General features: G+C 37.7%; 1 protein-coding gene across 1 annotated transcript in view; it reads left to right on the top strand.

The window, feature by feature from the left end:
- The window catches only part of LOC101853562 (UNC93-like protein MFSD11), a 34,763-nt gene extending 28,117 nt beyond the window's left edge, over positions 1-6,646 (top strand). Inside the window, exon 14 of the mRNA XM_005100114.3 lies at positions 2,047-6,646. The gene's annotated coding sequence lies outside the window, so the exon portion shown is untranslated. The remainder of the gene's footprint in view (positions 1-2,046) is intronic.
- The last annotated feature ends 5,884 nt before the right edge of the window (positions 6,647-12,530 follow it).

Raw genomic sequence — 12,530 nt, 5'->3', positions numbered from 1 at the left:
TGATTTTCCCGATTTCGATCACGTGTATCCCGATTTTTTGTCCCAGTCTGCTGTTGTGTCGGGTTTTTATTAAAACGTACTCTGCCTTCTCCTTTATCGCGGGAAGCACCCGTTTAACTTTTTGTCAGTAGGAACTCGGAGCAATATTTCCCGAAATATCGATGCCGCAATTAGTATTTGACTCAAGGTGTGTGTGATCTTTGCCCGCACTCAGAATTCTCCGATGATAGCCTGGTAACTGTTACAATTTGGGACTTACAAATAATCGATAATATTCGTAGTTCCGCTGCTACTTTCAAAACAAGCCTTGTCCGAGGTCTGGTAACTGTGCGTTCACACCAAACACTCGGACGAGCAACAGTCTTTCTAACCCTTACACAACTACATGTAACTGCGCTGACAAGACAAACATACGGCCGATGTCCTTGCTTTAGTCTGAACGCATTATGAGGGATAAGAGATTTGTTGGTACAATTGGTCGGTCGGCCGCCGTTGTTATCCAAGAGTACTAGAAGTGGAACGACTCGCTCATCTGAGAGTTTTATGTGAACGCGCAGTTAGTCGGACCCGTTAATAAAATTGTTTCAATCGCGCATTCGCGTCACGTGACATGGCATCGCCGTGTGAGTTCTGCGTGTCGGGGACCGTCCGTTGTCGGGGTCAACTTAAGTTCATGTATTTCGGGACTTATTGGTTGGGGTGGGGAGGGGGGTATAGACACTTGGACAAGGAGTGCTTGACGTGATGCTTCAGGATTTACAAAAAATAATGATAACTCGCACGCACGCGCGCGCGCACGCAAACAAACAAAGACACTCAGGGGGCATAAAGGCCAAGTAATTTATGGACACCCCTGGAAAAATTCTAAGTCAGCTTTGGCAGTCACCTTGGTGATTTGCTGTTGATCCCGATTTTTTTCACCAAATCCCGATTTTTTCTCCCTGAGATCCTGATTTTGAGGTTTCATAGAGTGGCAGGTCTGAAAATGCGTGAGAAAATTGGTTTTCCCAGTACACACTACGGATGGTTTCTCTTGTCCATTCATAAAGTCAACCCAATCACATTGCATACCAAAATTTAGGTAATTCTCTCCCCTCTCTAATGGCAGGTCTGAGGTAGTGCGCATGAATTGAATGTCTAGAACCTGTAAACAATGTGAGGCTTTGCGCATCCGTACCCTTTCGCCTTTTTGGAGAGCAAACTTGTATAGCATTTTTCTGCCCTGCGCAAATCTAGATCTATTTCTTAAAAACTCTTGCTCAAGGTGGTGCTGAATTTGTTTTGAAGACGTAATATAAACACTTTGAAGCTGTTCTTTTATCTTAAATGCTTTTTAAAGTTGGTTTGTGAGTAGCGAATGTGTTGTCAGGTAGTCTCGAAGCGTAGATCTATCTATTTGAAGCAGAAACAAAGGGGAAACTTTAAAATCCGTTTTTCTCAAAACTTTGTTTCCGTACCCTGCCTTACAAAACCACCCATATCTCGAAAACTACTGAAGGTATCTTTAAAATTCAAAAAGCGTATTGTTCAGAAATGATCTCTGTACATGAAAATGCAAAAAAATCCCGGGATTCTTCAAAATGCGTCATGTGGTCCCTTTCACTAGACACGCTCTCATTTTATGAGAATGTCTGCTGACTTATGGGTGAAATCATGGATGGGTGTTTTTGGTCCACTTAACCCAATGAAAAGGTGAAATCTTTGCCCGGTCCCAAGCTGTTCGCCTGTTGTTTTACTTTTTTGTAATCTTTTGCATTCCCCTTGGAGGCTCTCTCGACTTCCTTTAAAAAAGCCGGTTTATTTCAGCCTATCTTTTCATGTCTCTGCCTTTTGCAAATTACCATTTTTATCTAGGTAAACAGAGGAAAAAAGGATCAAGTACCTTCCCTAAGAAATAATATGTACTATTATGCAGTGTTGTTCCCCTTGGAACCTGTTTGTCGGGAGAAAAAAACCCAACTGGTTATTCATCTCCTTTCTCTTGTGACCTCATTTATTTCTTTATTAACTGTATTATGAAATATTCACATTTTCTGTTTATTTCAGATAAATGAGGATGACCAAATACCTGGTGCCCCTGACAATTCCGGGGAATGATGAGATACAAGTCGTCCGAGCTAGATGGAAGGCATGGAGCATGGTGTGGGTGTAATACTCTTGTGAATCCCCCTGATCAAGTCTTCCTTCGAATAAATCATAGGAACACAATGCGCACACGCATGCACACATACACACACCATTACTCGTCTGCATATATACACAAAGTCCTAGGTATATGAACAAAACTTTCATTATTCACACTGACGACTAAAAACGATCATATCTGAGTATGTTAACCGTCCTGCCCAACTGTGTTTCAAGTAGGCCAACTGGTTTTTTTTTTTAAAAACGTCTCTTCGTTCGTTTTTTAAAAACATGTTTCAGTGTGCACAGAATAGGTGCTTACTTACTGAGTCTTTGGTTGTTTTTTTTTTTTTTTTTTGCTGTGATGAGAAATGCTAGAGAAATTTTTATTCAAATCATAATTTTAGCGTTATCCTCCTGCCTCTTTACTGTTACCCTATTGGGTTATTTTTGCCTCTCTGCTGCTGGCAATTTTGTGCAAGATAGCAATATCTGTGTGGTTGCCTGAAAAAACTATGGAGAAGGCACACAGCGTTGAACCAAATACTGCCCTAAAATGATTAAAATGCTGAATTAAAAGAAAATTTGAAACTTTCTTATCTTTTTTTTTCTTTCAATTATTTTTCTGTCTGAAAATTATAATAATGATGCTTAAATTACCCCAAAAAATGTGTAGGTGGCTTTTTTCTGTGGAACCCTTCTAAATCCATGACTTGTGAAATCAGGGAAATTACACAGTTGAGTCTAATTAAACTGATATCTCCAGGTCTATCAGATTTTCATGGGTTCAGCAGAGTTTTTTGTTTAGCGAGGTTGCACAAATAGAAGTTTAAGACAAAATAATCAGGGATTTTCTTTTCTTTTGGATTACTGCTATTTTCGGATTAACTGTTCGATTTAAGCAGACTCCAGTGCAAATATTCTCGTCCAGAACAGTTATTGGTTGTCTTTCACAAGCTCTGATTGTTTCCCATTGGCAAGTGTTAGTTTATAATGGGAAAAAAATGACAATGCACCTGGTTTTCCCCTAGGCCACAACACACATAATGTGTTGATTCATTTCATCTGATAGTACTGGAAAGCTCTTGATACACTTCTTGGAAGCAAAAGTGGGAACCCTAATTGAAGACAAAGTAGAATGAAAACATAGCTATAAATGTCAACCAATTATATGATGGTTATTAGTTATACAATTCATAATGATGCAAGTTCTGCTTTCTTTTGTTCTAGTTATATAGTATTTTAGGCATAAATAAATTAAAAAAACAACCCATGATATCATGCTTATACTTTGAGGGATAGGCCAATATGTTGTTTTAGTCAATTTGTGGTTATATAACTGAATAGCAAGATGTAGTTGGGACATACTGTTTTTTATGAGAACTAAATAGTGCTTTTACAGGTTTTGTTCACAGATATTTAGTTTCATAAGCTTTGCCATTGTTGTTGATTTTGATTCTGATCCCTTGATGTGGGAAAATGATTTGAATCAATGTTGTCTTATGTCTTAATTGGAGCTAGTGTGATATATATTATATATCTTTATTATATACATACTGGACAGAACGTCAAAAGACTCAACACCAATGTTTTCTTATAGACATTGACTTATCAACATTCTTAAGACGTTTTTGCGTGCAATTTGTACAGATTGTGTGTGAACATGTTAATCAAGATATTAATGATGGTTCAGTGATGAGCATACGTGAAATGAGAAAATGTTCAGAAGAATGCTACCATGCTCTGAATTTTCTTTGCCACAACTGAACTCCTTTGTAAAGTCTAGGCTGGCTAGGAAATTTTGTCAAGTGATCAATGGTTTTATTTTTATAAAGAACTTGTGAGGCTTTTAAAGTTTCCTTGCAGGAAATTACAAGTAGTTTTTTTAAAAGTGTGAACATACATTTAACATTTAGAACAAAAAGTACAAGCCTGTCTTTCAATTTCCGGTCCGGATGTATAATGCTTGGAAGGTTGAGGTTTTGAGATTGGTGAGTGTAAATGTGCATGTCATAGTCAGCAATGACACGGATGTACACAAAATGTGCAGCATTCTGTAGAATGCTTAAGCATTAGATGTTATTTTTAGATTTTTGTCAATAGTGTTCTTATCCTTCACTTATGCACAAGACTGTTTTTTCTTCACAATTCTCAGCATATTTGTATATATGACTGATTTATTTCTGTGTAACTTTTTGCCCACACTCCTAGTCAGTTGTGAGTCGAGACAAAGGGTTTGTATAATCTCAGCTAGTGGACATTAAGCTCAAGCTCACTGTGACCGACGTAGACAACAGCATGTTACAGTTCCTTCTGAACCTGTAGCAAGGAGAAGTAAGAAGTTGCTACAGACCAAAATAAAAGATGTTTTTTCTTCTTCTCTAGTCTCAGGCAAAAAACATTTTCCTTGATGTGTGACAAAGGGTACCACTTTCTTTCTCAAGATGACAAAGTATATGGTATATATATCTCCTTCCTTTTTATATCATTTTTTAAAACCAGTTATACATTCCTATATCTATTCTGATTTTGCATATGTGATTAAATATACAGTTTGTTTCTGTGTAGGTTGAGTTCGATATTGCTTCTCTGTTTGACAAAATGTTGCTTTTTTTAAACCAAAGATTGAAAGGATTGGGCTGAAATATTTTTTTTTCTGGGTTCTTTTGGAATTTGGGTTTGGGTCTCCAGCTTTAAAAAGTCGTGAATGTTGCTTGCCAAAGATCACCACAAGGGAAAAGGTTTGAACTACAATTGGGTGTCACTTGAACTCTATGATCAACAGCATACAGTTTATGACTTTTAAATGAGAAGTTCTGTTTGAGCTGTGGCATATCTTTCTCGTAATCAATCCCTCCTCTCCACCTCCCTTATTGTTTTCTTACACAAAATTTAAAAAAATGCATTTTCACCATGTGACTGTTATATATATGAGTCATTCTCTTTCCATCAAATTATTTGCTTTTCTAATTGAAATGCAATCAGTACTGAATTGTTTTTCCTCCTTTTTTTTCGTTTGAGAAGATTATTAGGTTTGACACTTGTATAGAAAAGTTGATCATTCTTTAGTCATCAACTGGTGGTAATACCCTTATCATGGTATACTGTACAGTTCACTTATGAGTTAGCATAATTTTTTCCCCAACTAAAATGAAGTGCAAGCAAGCATCATTCATGTTTATACGCACATAATCTTAATTCTAAATGCCTGGTACTAAAAAGGATAATATGTCATTGTGATGATGTACAAGGCTAGGCTCTTATCCACATTTTTAACCAATTGATTTAAAATACAAGTTAGAATTAGAATGTTTGCTAGTAGAAGGTAATTGCACTTTATTACATTTATTTTGGGCATCCTTTGAGGGTCCCTTTAGTTTTAATTTTTTTGACAGGGCCCTGTTAAAGTTTATTTCGTGAAGTTGTGGACTTTGGTCAATTTTCTCTCAAATATAAAGTCTTTGATAGTCTGTTAATTTGAACAGCCCGGTTTCGTAATCATTTTCAAGTGGTGTTGTTTGACATGGGTAGAAGAGAAAGGCCTCTGGAATTACTTTAACTTAAACTTTCAAACTGTCCGTTTTTATGGTTATATGACTTTATTAATGCAATCTGCAGAGGGTTTAAAAAAATAAATTTTCTAAGTGAAAATACAGAGATACACTTTTCAATCGAAAATTTATCAAAGTTTAAAAACTCCTTTGAAACTCTTATACTTGGGATACATTTATCACACTTGTAACCGATGACATACATATAGCAAATAGTGTAAAACGCGTCGAGCTTGCTCTTGAGTGGGGGTATGCGCTATACAAATGCTATTTATTATTGACATGAACAAACTTTCTTGATGAAAATGCAGGGCTAACATGTGTCATATTTTAAAACACTTAGGATTTTCTGAATTGGGGAGGAAAACACTCAACTGGTAAGGCTGTTCATGATGATACTCTTGTCTTAACCCCCCTCTACTGACTGAATGGAGGCGTATGGTATTAAAATAAGAATTAAGATTTTTTTCTTTGTACTGGCTTTCCTTTTAATAACCTTTTTGGTCATTTCTATATTGAAAAAGCATCATCTTATTCAAATTTTTCTTCTGAATGATTTGCTGTGGATGAAGGAAATGAGGAACTCCAGTCATGCTCCTATTTTGAGAATGGCTCATACATATTATATTATTATATACACAGACTCACATAAGCGCATTTGTATAATTTGGCCATAAGAGATATATATCTATATATAATATAATATTACATGTATATATTATATGTGTGTGTGTGTGTGTGTGTGTGTGTGTTTATATTATATAATCTGGACATGTGCAAGTTGATATTACTGTACTGTTGAACTTTTTATTGAAGAGGAAAATGTTGAATTGATGCAATCATTGTGAAAATCATTACTGAAAGTGGGATTTTTGTGGTAGTCATTTTTTACAATTGCTGAAGCAACATTATTCAGCATCACCATGATTTTTTATACTTGTAAATAAAGGACTCACCTGGTTTGTCAATGACCTCTCCGTTTGTCTGTGTATTTAAAAGAGGCTTATAGCATCGGTGGCCTAGTGGTTAGGCTACCGGACTCATAACCGTGAGATTGCGGGGTCGGGGGTTCGAGCCGCGGGCCCGATGTTGTGTCCTTGGGAAAAGCACTTTACACGAATTTTCCTCACTTCACCCAGGTGGAAATGGGTACCCGGCCATAGAAAGCGAAAGATCTTGTCAGTATGTTAGTGTTTTCGTGCCTATAAATGGCTGCTTGCACTGTATGCTTCCCAGGAAGTTGAGCTTGTTTCAGAATGCTCTCAGGTCTGCTGGGGTAATAGTATAGATTGTGACGTGCATAGAGCTTGCTGTTGAGCGGGGATTTGCGCTATACAAATGCTAACTATATTATACATCGTCGCAGTTGCTAGCAATTTACTTAAGTCTAAATATCGAGAACTCCCAAAGCTTTATCAAAGAATGAAAGATGCATCTTTCAACATCACCAAAATGCAGTTTAACCCTTTTGGAGCCGTGCTGGCCTTGCCATCTTGTTGCCATACCGGCTTTTGCCTGTAGAGCCATATAAATGATATGGGCTTTTACCGGCATGATACACCCGCCTCTAATGCAGGCATAGAAATAAGAACATTCCACTTTAAATTTAGATGCTGACGTCCTAGGTCTTTGTATGTGTGAAATTTAATTGAAATGTGTCTTAGATCAAAAGTAAAAGCAATTTTTTTGCTACACCCTCGTGAACCCCTGAAAAACACTGAAATAATTTGGTTATAGGAAGCCATCAGCTGGCCGCCATTTTGGTTCTGCTGTGCTGACCTGCTGACCGATTTTATGGTGTTAAGAGGGTTAATGCTATGGTCAAGGTTTATATTTTTCCTGTTTTTCATGAGTCCTGATGATACATTTGTAGGAGAAAACACTATAAAAACTAGATTCTTGTCTCTGGTGTAAAAAGTACCCAAACTGACTTAAGTGGATTGCTTGCAACTCCAACGACATGTACAAATGTACAATGTATGATGTTCAGGTCAAAACAAAGTTACTACAAAATAAACTGAAATGTCCGTTTAGCAGGGTATTTGGGTTTTTTCGTGTCTTTTAAAACTACAAGCGTTTTTAAATCTGTTTATGAAAACTCTTGTACTCTCTAGACTAGAAGTAACTGCACTAAGTGAAGCCACAGTAACTTGACATCAAAGCTCTTAGGTTTGTAAATACAGTAAAACACGGATAGGTTAAACACAGAAGACTCGAAATAATGCTTCCGTCGAACTGTGCCTGCGGTTTTGATTTTTCTTTCTTCTCTTTATCTTTGTAGGATATCCCTCGAACTACCGAGGCCGGTCCCAACGAAGTCGAGCTATCCGTGTTATACTGTATTATGCAGATAAGAGTCTTTCTTCACTGAAATACTGACAGTAGCTTCTCATCAACAGCTCACCCTATTGGTGCTGATTATTTTGATTCACCATGGATTGCAGGCTGAGGAGCAAGTCTAGACGAGATCCTCAGTCACAATCTAGTATGTTCCCCCAACTATAGATGTAGGCTAGTATATACACGAGTAACTCCACATTTGCTTCTCCCTACCAAATTAAAAAAAAAAGTTTTAGTAAGTGTTTTAGGGCACTTGCAACACAATACGGTCATATAAGTGCTGAAGATCTGATTAGAGGTGGTACAAGAGAGTAACAAGTACAAAAAAGGAAGGGCAGAGGTAAAGACGATAGATGTTTGATAGGAAAGAAGAAGCAAACCACACAAGAGCACCCGCCATCCACCCACACCAAATTTTCGTTCCTTTTTGATCCGTGTTTACCACAAACCAGTGTAGCTATTGGACAAGACATGTGACTGGAAGTGGAACCTAGCAAAAAAGCTCCCACATGCGCTATTGAAAGTTGAAAGGACAGATGTTTTAATCCTGAAATAACTTGATGGGTCTAATTTGAATGTTGTGTACTTGACAAAATCATCAGCATAATGCTTCCCCACTCCTCCTACAGTTGAACCTACAACTGCTCATTACAAAAGATTGGATGACTAGGTATACATCTGTAAGATACCATAAAAGTTGGGAGACATGGAATCTTACAGTTCCTTGTGGGAACATTCAACCATGATTTTAAAAAAGTGACGCCTATTTAAAAAAATGAGAGCAACAATCAATGCAGTTTCTAGAGGTGCAAAAACATGTTCGAGACTGCTCTTTTATCATCTGCTCCTTTTTTGTCAGTGTTCTGTGGTACAGCAGTTCGGTGCTTCGCAGTCGCACGCAGAAGACCTACGTTTGATTCCTGGTGAAAATTTTTATCGGGTATCTCAGTCTTTCTGTTGGGGCACTGTATCTCTTTTAGCCTGCCTTCTAAATGACCTAAATAGTGTCGATGAGGGCATAAACCACATACATGAAAAATTGTTTTTTCACATCTTGTGACATAAGAAGATGACATGAAACCTTGGACTCAAGGGAAGGAGATGAATCCCTTTTCTTCTTTATTATAATATCCATTGACCGACTAAATGTATACCTCCCGTCAAAATGATTCTTATCTGAGCAATCTAGGACCCCATGAAATAACTAGTCCAGCAGGAGGCATCTGCCAACAACCTATGACAGCGTCTGTCGGATAATGCTGTGGATCCCTGGACAACACACAAACATAAAAAAATTATTCCAAAAGTATAACAAAGGCACAAACTCTAGGAAAAGCCGTCTTCAACAAACTGCTAAAGCCTATCTGGTGTATTATAATATTATACAGTAGTCTCTGCCGGTAAGATCCCGCTGTTTTAAGAAAACAGGATTTTTACTATTCAAAAGTCACCCCTAAGATTCTGCTTTGACTCTGAGGGACTGCATTCGGCTAAGATCCTGCATTTAAGATAATAATTTATGAAACAAAAACCCAGATGAGCAAAGCACATCAACCAAGAGTGAAAATTTGCGATCACTGAACTGCCCGTTGTGTCACAGATTAGCCACTCTTGTGGATGTGATCAAATGTCTGTTGTAAATCTCGATGTAACAGTACAAAGTTTACCCCAGATGCCCTCATACTGAGGTGTGAACTCGTTGAGCAGTTGAGCTCTCCACCTAAACTTACATCATATGCTGGGTGGGTAGGGCCTAAATGTTCGCTCTAGGTGGAATCACATTGAAGTGTGAACTCTTCCCTGACGTTTGCAACAGTTGCCCCCACTCCTGAATTAGCGAGACAGACTGAATTTTGACTGATGTGGTCAAAACACAATGGTCTGTAACAACAAAGGCGGGGGAACTCGGTCAGAGATGGAAAGCTAGAGCTATACTTTTTGGACAGGTAAATGGGAGTAGCAACTGGATAAGTGTAGATCTTGAGACTCACGATAGGAAAATAAGTGAAAATGGCATTACTCATACCACTGTGATTGGTCACCGAGGTTGACCACTCTTTATTCGTCATAAGTCATATAACCATCCAGAGGTCATGCCAGTACATTTTAGCGTAAAGTGAGACCATTTATACTGGTTGTGGGCCTGAACATGGGCCACCCTGGAACCTCACCTTCGTGTGTCTGCTAAGATCCCGCATTTTCCTTGCTCCCGAGCACCGGGATCTTAGGTGGAGACTACTGTATAGAGACAGCGGTAACTTTCCTGAATTTTATCTCAATAGACAGACATTTCATTCTCTCTGGAGAAAAAGTGCTTCCAGATTTAAAAAATAAAAGAAACAATTGAACTTGTTATCACATTTATTATATCCCTTGAATTACTATTTCAAAAGCATAGCAAAGGCAAACAATAAGTTTATAACAGTCAATTCAAATTAAATTAAAACTTGGACCAAAAATAATTTTATGTACACAAATGAATCAATTTCCCATATGAGCAGTCACCTTGTTGAGCCAGTCCAGTCATTTTCACATTCTCACACAAACATTGACAATTTGATAAGACTCCTAAAGGGTGAAGTCGTACATGGATTGAAGTTGAAGACCATTTTCATTACTGCATGGTAGGAAAAAAGTACATGGAGACTTGCATGTAGTTTAGAAGAAAAAAATTGAATTCTACATAATGTTGCTCAACATTTCACCAATTGGGGCTTCATCAGGAACAATTCAAATAAAACAACAGAACAATAGCTTTACTGCAACAAAAATGTTGACTTATTTCACGGTTGTCAGTAGTGCATAAGAATGTAGGTGGAAAAACTGACTGAGGCTTTGAAAAAAGAACATTAAACTGTACATAAAAATGTTGTTGCACAAAGGAAAGGGGGGGGGGAGTGAGTGAAAGGGAGGAGAGGGGTTACTGTGGTGCTGTTACTGTTAAAGAGTTAGGGAAGGGAAGGTCGGATTAGTCGGATTTTGGTCGGAGAAGAGCAATCGCGGTCGGAAATCGCGAGAAGTATAACAATGTACCCGTAAAATGCGAAATAACGAATGAAAAAATGTACAAAGGAAAGTATGTTCTTTTCGACACTGGGTTAGATCGTTTACGATATTAAAAGGGCTGATTACTTATTTATTGCTATGAAACTGTTGTAAGAATCGACACTGCATTTCAGTAAAATTATTTTGCCCGTCTACCGATACTTAGTCTGCGCGGAACTAGCCTAAGTCCGCCATTGTCTCTGAGTGGGAAGAAAGTCTCAGCTGACTCTCAGCTGCCACACGTGTTTTGTGATAAAGGAGTCATATTACTGGATCTAGATCTACATTTAATTTGTTTATAAGTCTACTGAACAAATGAGGTTTCCTATTTTTTCAAGTAGATCTAACCCATTATCTTTCACAGATTTTAATCGAAATAATAGTCAACGAAACAGTTTTAGTTTAGGCTAGGGATTAGGCCTACCTTTGAGCAAAGCGTCTAACTCGAACTCGAATCGCTTGGCTGCCTTGGCGCTAAACCTATAGACTCTATACCTAATTGAGTATTGCCTACTATAATAGATCTAGTTTACATAGTTAGATTTGGTCATATATACATGTCTAGTAGATCTAGGTCTATTTAAATAAAACATTTAGATCTATTTTTCAAATCTGGATCTTAAATAATCCCTCTCTCTCTTTAAAAAAAAAAAAATTTCTACCGGGACCTCACTTGTTTAGTAGATCTAGCGCCAGCTTACTGTGATTACCTTTCAGAATGGGAAATTTTTGTTACCGATAAGCACTATATTTTTGGCGGAACTTTATTTATTAACTTGCTATTGTGCACCTTCACAAAGCGGCCACCATTATGAATCTCAGATATTTATTTCATACAATTTGATTTGTTTCATCAGTAAAACTTGAACGAAACCTAGATTTATCATTCCAAACGGACAGTTTATACACCAGTGTTGATTTAACATTAGAGTGATAAGTAGATCTATGACGTTTTGAATTTTCAAAATACTTGACTATCTAGATCTATTCTAAGCTTACCAGCCGGCCTGGCCCTGGTTTGCTGTGTGATACCCACAAGACCAAGTATGAAATAAACATGTAGATCTAGATCTAGTAAATTTTACAGAGTCTGGTATAGATCTATTCTACCCTTATTGCCAATGGCTGAGAAGGAAGACATTTCTAAGATACTCCATCAGTTATCTAGTTTTCAATTACAATTTGATCAAATCAATGAACTGTGACCACAGAACTGCAGTGGGAGGATAGAGCTGTCGGTGGCTTGAAAAAAATCCTCTCGTCTTGCTGGTGACTGTTTTGATCAGGAAACGGCTAGAATCTTCAGACAATTTGAAAATAATTCATCAACGTTTTCGGACAGTGCATTACAAAAGATTCGATAACCTTGAGAAACAAGAAAGTAAATCTCCTGCTCAAGATGTGAACGCGGATCTAGCGAATGACACATCAGACCACGACAGGTCGAATAGCGATCCCACTACTACCAGT

Source organism: Aplysia californica, unplaced genomic scaffold (genome assembly GCF_000002075.1).
Source record: "Aplysia californica isolate F4 #8 unplaced genomic scaffold, AplCal3.0 scaffold00236, whole genome shotgun sequence".
Lineage (NCBI taxonomy): Eukaryota > Metazoa > Mollusca > Gastropoda > Aplysiida > Aplysiidae > Aplysia > Aplysia californica.
This window is presented reverse-complemented; position numbering and strand designations above follow the sequence as displayed.